The sequence below is a fragment of the Jaculus jaculus genome, chromosome 13, assembly GCF_020740685.1.
Source record: "Jaculus jaculus isolate mJacJac1 chromosome 13, mJacJac1.mat.Y.cur, whole genome shotgun sequence".
Lineage (NCBI taxonomy): Eukaryota > Metazoa > Chordata > Mammalia > Rodentia > Dipodidae > Jaculus > Jaculus jaculus.
Window position 1 is genome coordinate 78,743,643 of NC_059114.1, and position 10,870 is coordinate 78,754,512.

Below are 10,870 nucleotides of genomic sequence, written 5' to 3' on the forward strand. Positions count from 1 at the left end.
ACCACAGCTCGGGCCTGTGTGTGATGGTTTGAATGTAGAATGTCCTCCCAAGTCTCGTGTGTTTTAACACTTGGTCTCCTGATAGAGGTCCTGTTTGAAAAGGTTGTGAAATCACCCCACTTCCTGTTGATTATCTGCTTCCTGACAATGCTGCAGTGTGACCAGCCTGGCAGTTTCCCCTGCCATGAGAGACTATATCCCTTGAAATGTAATCCCAGTTTTGTCCCAGCCACAGGAAATAACTAATTTATGTTGTGATTTGTAATCTCTAAAGGTGGGATCAGTTCAATCTGAAACCAACTCGGATTCCGAGGCCAGTCTTATGAAGAACATTTGAGATTTTAAGTTCCTGAGAATAATAACATTGATGTATTTATTGCATTCCATAAATATTTGTTGAATAAAAGAAGAACTAAAATAGCATTGTTATTTAGCTCCATGAAGTGAGGATAACTTTGCATGAAAAGTTCATTTATTCTTTTCTCATCATTTGAATATATAGCAATATATTTTGAGGTGAAAGTTTTTTTGTATGTTGTGAGCACATTTATATTTATTTATATAGAAAACATAAATTTTATAATAATCATTTATTTTACTTTTATTTGGATGTACATGAGCATTCCAGGGCCCCTTGTCACAATAAAGAACTCTCAAACCAGACTGTCAAAGCATTTTTTTGTGTCCAGCTTACATGAGTGGGTTAGGAATTGTCTTAAAGCTCCCCCAACAATCATATTTGCTGATGACAGCAAATTGCCAACTTGAAACCAGTCTACTCTCCTTTCAGTTTCTGAAGTGTTGATGTTATTTCATTAATGAACTATGACATCTCGTCAAGAAATAATCTTGTAATAATCTAGATTTTACTTGGATGTTACTTATTCAATTATATTAACCTAATGAACTCATGGAAATTTGGAGCTGCTGCCACTAAATAGTAGACATGCTCTGAATCAGTGAGTTGATTATCCTGCTCTAAGTGTTGGTTAATAAAATAGTAGGGAAGTTATTTCCATTTCATGGTCTGTAAAATTAATCCTTTAACCTTCCAGCTATAATGAAAGATTGCATTCTGCATTTTTCCATTATTAATCTACTCTCATACATATTATCATGAAATTATATTAAGTATTCCAAGCTTTATTCATTAAAACTTCAATGCAATAACCATTAGTTTTGCTCACTGAATAACAAATAATTTAAAAACAATGTTAAAGGATATTTAAATGCTAATCTTTGCTAAATTTAAAAATGACTTGAATACCTAAAATATATTTAAAAATCTGCTGCTAATTCAATTGGAACTAATAAATATAAACTGCTTGCTGCTAGTTCACATATGACAAATTAATTATTATGATTTGTTTTTATTTTTAGCAGCTTAAGTACATTATTTTTCATCAAATGGTATATGAATTTCCAACTTATGAATAAATATATATGCCACCCAGCAATACAAGCCTACAGATAAATAATATCTCACAAGGAAAACAAATGTGTGCTTAATTTTTAGGAAAGCAATTTTGATAAATTTCTGCAACAGATTTGAGAGTTTAGAATAAGGACATAAATTTCAGTTTATGTGCAAATTCTATTCATCACTGATTTAAAAAAGCTATTTTTACAAATTTTCATAAATTATCCAAGAGAAAAAAATAGTCAAAGTAAGTGATCAAAAAGAAAAGCCTCAATGTAAATATAACAAATTTAAACAAAATCTCCAAAGGGAGTTGTATTTTCTTTACTTTTATTTATTTTTATATTTTGAGGTAGAGTCTCTCTTTAGTTCAGGCTGACCTGGAATTCACTATGCAGTCTCAGGGTGGCCTCGAACTCAAAGCAATCCTCTACCTCTGCCTCCCCAGTTTTGGGATTCAAGGTGAGAGCCACCAGGCCCGACTGAGTTGCATTTTCTAGTAGACACAGAAGTCTGTTCCAAAAGAAAAAGAGGAAAGTTCACTTTTATGTCTCTCCATTTTTGAGAAGAAAGCCCCCATTCATTAAAATTTAATTTAAAGGGCTGGAGAGATGGCTTAGTGGTTAAGTGCTTGCCTGTGAAGCCTAAGGACCCCGGTTCAAGGCTCGGTTCCCCAGGTCCCAAGTTAGCCAGATGCACAAGGGGGCGCACACGTCTGGAGTTCGTTTGCAGAGGCTGGAAGCCCTGGCGCGCCCATTCTCTCTCTCTCCCTCTATCTGTCTTTCTCTCTGTGTCTGTCGCTCTCAAATAAATAAATAAATAAAAATTAATTTAAAACCACATCTCAAATAGAGGAAAGTCAAACATAGAAATGAAGTAAATTCTAATTCACTGAGCAACCAAGTGACAGAGATTTTAGGAATCATTAGCTTATAGAAGGTGCATATGTGGTGGGATTTTTTATTTATTTATTTATTTTTTTTTATGAGTGAATCATTTTCCTAGGCAACTTACTTTAGGAATACAAAGCCAGCTGTGCATTTTGGTAGTGGGAATAACACAGAGTGAGGGAGACAGCAAACCACGGGGAAACCGCAGGCGCTCCCCCGTGTGTCTCACCCAGCTTATCTACGGAAGGTATGTGAACATCTTATGTGCCCAGCCTCCTTGATTCTTCAGCAGTATGCATAGCCAAATGAGATTCGTAAGAAGAGAGACCCATGCAAGGTGACTCTGTTAGACCCATGGGGTAGGAAAGAATTCTGGATTCAAAATCATCGTGAAGCTTTTCTAGACATAGTTACTCCTTTATAGCAAGCAAAATAGTTAGAGCTGTAATCTTGTCAGTAGCTTCTAATTTAAAGAAACAGAAACACATTTTGTAGCATAAATTGTAATTAAAATATGGTTGTGCATCTACACCTTTCATATACATTTATTTTCTGTGGTCATATGTAAAATGGAAGGTTGGATCACATTATATGTTGTTTTTATACTTTTTGACATTTCAGAGGTTCATTCCTACTGATGTCCATAATAGCTATCCTAATATACTTTTACTTTACTTTCAGACCAAAAACATATAAGGGTTCTTTTCTCTACAATTTCATCCACGTATATTTTTGTTTTGTCTTATATTACAACTTCATATTGTGGTGAGGTTATTTTTTCTTTCTTTCTTTCTTTCTTTCTTTCTTTCTTTCTTTCTTTCTTTCTTTCTTTCTTTCTTTCTTTCTTTCCAGAGTGAGAGAGAGAGAATGAAAGGGTACAACAGGGTCTCTTCCCATTGTAAGTGAACTCCAGATACATGTGCGACTTAGTGTATCTGGCTTTATGTGGGTACTGGGGAATTGATCCTAGGTATTCAGGCTTTGCCAACAGCTGCAATTTACCTCTGAGCCATCTTTCTAGTCCATGTGATGAGAATATTCTTATTGTGGTGGTCTTGACAAGCATTTTTATGATGCCTAATGATGTTGAGCTAATTGAACATAAGTTTGTTGAAAATTTATATTTCATCACTTCAGAGGTACCTACTCATGTTTTCTGTCCTTTTAATTGAAATATTTGATCTTCCTGTTATTGCTGAATTATGTATAAGACATGGTAGCAAACTAACGAAAATATGTGAATGATAATGGTAAAAAAATGCATATACATATATGATTATATAGTATGTATAAGTCTTATATGTAATAGAAAATTGACCATATATATTGTGTATGTAATATTTGTATAGGTATATCATTCAGACCACTAATATAATCAAATCCTGTTATTTGCAACAAGCCAATCATGTTCTCCATCATGTACTGATGCAAAATTTTTCAAACTCAATATAAAATAGAGACTAGCACCATTTGTGCATTGTCAAATAGGATCATAACAGAGGAAGGTCCCAAAAATATTCCAAGACCTAGAGAGATTGAACATTCCTCTGTTTTGTAGTACACAGGAGGGGTGACTGAAGCTCATATTAAGCTTTCTGTATCTTATGACTATCTAACAAAGGAGTGCAAAGTCCCAGTACCAGGTAAGGATAAGGAGTCGTGAAAAGTAATTTGATGGGCTAGAGAGATGGCTTAGCAGTTAAGGGGCTTGCTCGCAAAGCCAAAGCACCCGGGTTCAATTCCTCAGTATCAACATAAGCCAGATATGCAAGGTGGCACATACATCTGGAGTTTGTTTGCAGTGGCTGGATGCCATGGCCCACTCATTTTCTCTCTCTCCCTCTGTCTCTCTTTCTCTCTGTCTCCTCCTGTGTCTTTCCCTCAAATAAATAAATAATAAATTATTTTAAATGAAAAGTAATTTGAGAGTTATATAGTGTGTACATCTATTGAAATATCATACTGTAGCACCTACATACACAAAATTATTAAATGTCAATAAAAACTGTAAAAAAATTGAGCACATGGACTATTTACTGCCCAAATTGTTCATTATAGATTAAATACATGCTATCAAATTATCACATTGCACATGTATAATTAAAGTAATTATTAATTGGGGCTGACAAGATGGATCAGTGGTTAAGGCACTTGCTTGTGCAGCCTAATAGCCCAGGTTCAATTCCCCAGTACCCACATAAGGTAGATGCACAATGTAGTACATGCATCTAGAGTTCATTTGCAGCAGCTAGAGGCCTTGGTGTGCCCATATTCTCCAGGCCTGCTTCTCGCTCTCGAGTAAATCAATAAAATATTTTTTTAAATACTTATTAATAAAACTACATTCCATATTAAACTGTGGCCTTTCATATCAATGAAGACTCTTTGAAAGCAAAGAGGTCTTTTGTTTGGCCCAAATGAGTTTTAATGGAAGATTATCATGCCAGAAAAAAAAAAAAAATCATCCGGGATAGCTGCTCTTGAATTCTTTGTCTCACATTGCTGAAGAATAAAAGATGCAGACAGAAGAGTGAGCAAAGTGTGTTTATGAGGAAAACACCAGAAAAAACAAAGTCTCTGGCAGTGAGAGGGGTCACGAAGGGGTCTGCCACAGGGTGCCTGGTTAAGGTTTGCTCTAAGATTCATTGTCACAGCTGTGCAACAGCTTGGATAATTCTATTGAAGCTGTTTATCCTCTGGGCTTATTGCTAAGCCAATAAGGGGTCTGCATGCTTCTGTCATGTTTCCTTGGCCCAACAGAGGCCATGATTACACTTATGGACATAATGACTCTTTGAATGCTCTGGCTATGCATCTTTGAGATATATATGTGTGTGTGTGTATGTATGCATGTATGTGTATATAATATATATATATGTGTGTGTGTGTATGTATGCATGTATGTGTATATAATATATATATATATGTGTGTGTGTGTGTATGTATGTATGCATGTATGTGTGTGTGTGTGTGTGTGTGTGTGTATATATATATATATATATATATATATATATATATATATATATGTAGCTTTGGTCTCTACCTTTCACTGGCTTTCTTTCCCAGCCAAAGTATTCTTTATTTGTCTAACTCTGCTCACTTCACACAATGATTTCCTCTTTGTCTTCCTGTTCCATGACCAGTTCCTAGTTTACCATGGGCTCTCAATTTCACTGCCCAGAAGACTTCCTTCTACCTCAATATGGACATACTCTTTTTAATAATACCTGTTAGAGATTTATTTGCAAGTTTCCTCTGAGCCAAGCACTAAGCAGGCAATTGTTTGGGTGTCAGCAAAGGTGACAATATGACTCAATGTTTCACATAAGCATGTGTACTGACTAAGGTAATGATGAATCATGTTATTAGTGTATGTGTGTATGTTTGTACAGGTGTAAATGAGCCCGACCCATTCATATGAGTGCAGAGACCAGAGAAAGATAATGAATATCCTCCTCTGTCATTGTTTTGTCTTACTGAAACTCCCCAATTTTTTCAGGTAAGACTGGTTGATCAATATGCCTCAGCACTTCCCCCATCTCCACTTCCACAACACAGAATCACAACCATATGTAGAATTGACTGATTTTTGTTGAATGGATCTTGGGTATTAAACTCAGGTTGTCATGCTTTCAGAACAAGTGTCTTACCCAGATGATATATACTTATATGTGTGTGCTTTACTCTTTTATTCCCTGGCCCTGTCTCCCATACGACCATCGAGCCCTCATCATTGTGGTTATGGGAATCACTATAGGGTCATGAAAGCCTTAGGAAGTCCCTCAAGGTTTTTAAACCCACTCTGTTACTCTTACGATCTTCGTGCCCCTTCTACCACAATGTTCCCTATGCCATGGAAGGCTAGCTGGCAGTCTGATTTACTGGTTAGTTCTTTGTGGTCTCTGCATTTCTGCTTTGAGAGGTCTAGATTGAGCACCATGTCTGTCACAAATCACCCAGGGGGTTATTGTTCAGACAGCATTAAGAGCAGTATTCATGTCACTACTTCTTTGAAGCTTCTACTGGACCCTAGCGTACATGGTAGAGGTGACAAGTCTCAAGGAGGGCAGTCAGCTATGTCAATGAATGTTGACTCTCCTCCAGTTTTTTCCATCACCTGCAAAATAAAAACAGACTCTCCAACCAAGAGTGAGAGCAGTTTGGGTTAGAGGAGTATGGAAAAGCACTAGAGATATTTTTGGTTTGCAAACTCACTCTTCTTCACAAGAGAGCAGTGGGGACTCCACACTGAAGTCTGAGTTTCCTGACCATGCTATTCGGATGTGCCTTTCAGTTCAGGTAGAGTTTTTTGTTTGTTTGTTTGTTTGTTTGTTTGTTTTCCTACTGAGCAGAAAGGGACACCACATCCAATCAGAGAACAGTGGGTTACCTGCAGAGGCTGCATGCCACTATTGCACAAGTGTGTACTTCTTGTCCAGCTGGCTGATTTCATAGTCTACAGAGTCTCCTGCTTATTCATGCTGCGGATGACTGTTGTTATTCAGTGGCTCCTATAGGGTTTTCTAGCACTAAGACAATTAGCCATTTTCCCCTTTCCCTCCACCATAGTATTTCAATATCCTGTGACCGCAGCTTGGGATATATTCAGCAATAGGGTCTTATATTTTAATTCTGGCAAGTAATCAAGTTTTTGGCAACCTACATTGTTGTGAGGACCTCATAAGTCTCCAGGACCAACAGCTCACTGTAGAAGGGGTGTGGGGGGGGAATTCTGAGCATGAGATTTACTAGCCAGAGTCCAGGGTTTTAAGATTAATCTTTTCCTCCCTAGTGTTCAGAAAGTCCCCACTCCCCCCTTCTTGCTTAGTGATTATATCTTAAAGGACGCTACTCAGAATGGTGGTGTCTATGAAACTGCTGTCTTAACTTCTGTATAGTTCCCTCCACACCCTACCCATCCCTACTATTCCAGGCCACTCCAACCCCTTAAACGCTGCCCCTCTCCCCATCTGTCTGGAAACTCCTCCTCTCCCATCTCCCTACTTCTTCTCTTTGTCTCATTCTAGATTTTGTTTTTTAATTTTTTTAAATTTATTTATCTGAGAGCGACGGACACACAGAGAAAGACAGATAGAGGGAGAGAGAGAGAATGGGCGCACCAGGGCTTCCAGCCTCTGCAAACGAACTCCAGACGTGTGCGCTCCCTTGTGCATCTGGCTAACGTGGGACCTGGGGAACCGAGCCTCGAACCGGGGTCCTTAGGCTTCACAGGCAAGCGCTTAACCGCTAAGCCATCTCTCCAGCCCTCATTCTAGTTTTATGCCTATGTCACTGATGCTTGTTACCTTTTGCATTCATCTCCAATGAGTCCCCCTTGGAAACCACAGTGAGAAAGTGCATGTGGTGTTTGTCTTCCTGTGCCTGAGTGATGTCCCTGAGAATGGTTTCTTCCAGCTCCATCCACTCTCCTGTCAGGTTCAATATTTAAGTTTTCCTTACCAGTGAATAGAATTCCATTGTGTATATGCACCCCATCTTCATCAACCATTCTTCAGTTGATGGGCATCTGGGCTAATTCCAGTTACTAGGTATTGTGAATGCAGCAGCAACAAACATGGCTGAACAAGTATCTCTGTAAATGAAGGTGCGGGGGGAGGGGCTTTAGGACATATGCCTGGGACTGTTACAAGTGGATCAAGTGGGAGATGCATTTTGATTTTTCTCAGGAGGCTCCCTACTGATTTCCATAGTGGCTTTACAAGTTTGCACCCTCACAAACAGTGAGTTTGTCCTTCCCCACAGACTCACTAGCGTTTGTCTTGGACTTTTTTGTTTGTTTGTTTGTTTTTCAAGGTAGGGTCTTGCTGTAGCCCAGGCTGACCTGGAATTCACTCTGTATTCTCAGGGAGGCCTTGAACTCATGGCCTACCTCTGCCTCCCGAGTACTGGGATTAAAAGCGTGCTCTACCACGCCTGGTTTGTCATGGATTTTTTGATGAATGCAGTCCTGAGTGGAGATGATTGAATCTCAGAGTCCTTTTGATTTGATGACTAAAGATGTTGAACATCTCCTTACGTGTGTAATGGCAGTTGAATTTCTTCCTTTGAGAATTATCTGTTTAAATCTCTATCCCCTTTTTTATTAGGTAGTCCAGTTTTTTATTGTTTAGATTTTTGAGTTATTTGTAGATTATAGATATTAGACCTTTGTTGGAGGTATAGTGTAGATTTTCTCCCATTCTGTGGGATGTCTACTGAACTTGATAGCTTGCTTGTTTCTACAGCAGCTTTTTAATTTAGTGAGGTCATCATTTTTAAGTGTTGATTTGATTTCCTGTGTTACTGCTGTCCTACTCAGGAAGTCCTTTTTGTATGCCTTCATCATGGGATATTTTCCATTTTTTCTTCTAGTCATTTTAGAGTGTCAGGTTTTATATGGAGATCCTTAATCCAGTTAGAGGTGACTTTTGGTAAGGTGAGAGAAGTGGGTCTAATTTCCTTCTTCTACAAGTGGTTATCCAACTTATCAAGCATAATTTATTGAAGATATTGTATTTGTTTCCAGTGTGTATTTTTGTTTCCTTGTTAAAGATGAGATAGTTGACCTTCCCTAGTTTGTCCCACACAGCCACCCTGGCATGGCATCTACCCCTGGCATATTACCCCCATGCTCAGCCCCATCTCCCAATGACATATGGACCTATTACAGCTTATCTTTCACTGGTTTGTCCCCACTTTTTAAAAATTAATTTATTTATATTTTTTAGTAATTTTCAGTTCTTTTTTGTATTAATTAGTTTTGTACTCAGTGAATACAATCAAGTTGGTGCCATTGTTAGCCTCCTTCATGTCCTACCTCCTCCCCAGGGCCCCTCTCTGTTGAGGTATGTGGGTCGTTCATTGTGGAGTTAGCCCACAGTTATGGGTAGGAGGAAATGTCTCTGTGTGCCATGACCCAATGTGTGGCTTTGAAGTCACTTTTGTTTTTGTAAGGTAGTATTTACTTATTTCACTAACTTTCTTCATGTAATTCAATATTATCTCATTCTATAGATAAAATATCTTTATTTTTATGTATCTCTGCTCCATCTAGGACTACAGAAATCAGTAGAAGTTCTCTGTCACTCTTCACAGATCTGAATGGACAATGTGGCGGATGGGCAGGGTAAAACATATGGGAGTCAGTTTCAATCTTTTCTGACATGCACAGTGTTACTCATTGATTTGTGTCATACTATAGTGAACTACTTTAGTACGTAGCATGGTGGTCAACACCTGAATATTTACTGAAAACAATTGTATAATCATGTTCCTCACAAGCACATTTTGAAATATATAAAGAAGGATGCATCTACTGTCTGTCCTACTTTAATGAAAGCAGGAGACTAATCACACGATCAGTAGGTTAGAAAATGTTTGTCAAGGAGACAAAAGAAAATTAGATCACATTTTAAAGATAACTGAAAAGGAATTTGGGAACAATAACTGTTACTTTTATAGCATTCTTTTCCCTATGTTGGGAGTTTCAATCATGATAGACTGAAAACCTAGACATAAATTCTCCACAATTAATGTCACCCAGAATTGATTTCAAATCTATTTCTACATGTATTTAATCTAGACTAACATTTTCTTAATTTAGTTAGGTAACTTTTAACTGACTGTTAACTCACAGCTCAAGAATACTTTCAGAGTTTATCCAGAATCTAACAAACCCATTTCTAAGACCTGAGCTAATCCCATGAACCCATGGTGGATAACAGACCACACTTCTATAAAAGGAGCCCACGTTGTAGCATAAACGTGGCTATTTTAAGAGAACTTAGTTTCTCAATATCTTGAGAGGGAAAGAAAAACAAGAGAGTCTCCTGCTACCAGCTCAGTCCAAAGTGGATGGAGCTGTGTTATGATTGTGGGCCTCATTTAAGAGCAGAGTGGCATAAAACCGCCCCTCTCTCTAGAGATCTTCAAGGACCAGGGGCCTTCTTTATCTCTGCCTTTGTTCCCCATTGCCTCTGTGACTTCCCTCACAAAGTCAGTGGCCAGTCATGCCTCTTTCCCCCAGACATAGAAAAGAAACCTTATTTTGATTTTCTGGAGTCTCCATCTCTGACTTTAGACCCAACTTTATCACCCACAGGTTCTAATTCTCCCAGAAAGATCCCAAAAGTGAAAGGGCCTTTTGTTTCATGCTTCTCATGGAACCAGCCTCTTCCTTCTCCTCTTTAACGGAATCAATGTTCAAGCCTTGTCATGGGGGCAGTAAGAAAAGGGTCACCAGAGACCAGGTCCACTCCTTAACCAAAGGAATGCCAAGGAAAATGGAATGCTGTTAAGCTTTTGGGTGGCTTGCTGGTCAGCAATAGGTTACAAAGGAGCCCAGTGCACAGTGATACCAAATTCAGAGTGCAAGTTTCCCTTTAAAAATATACTTTTTAAACAGAAATATTTCATTATTATCTTTCTACTTCTCCATAAGCATAAGAACACACAAATAGATGAGGGTATGTACTTTACAACTAGAGAATGGAGACTTATTAGCCATTCTCAGCATCAAAATAGTATTTAATGATATATGTTGTCTTATTAGCATAATGAA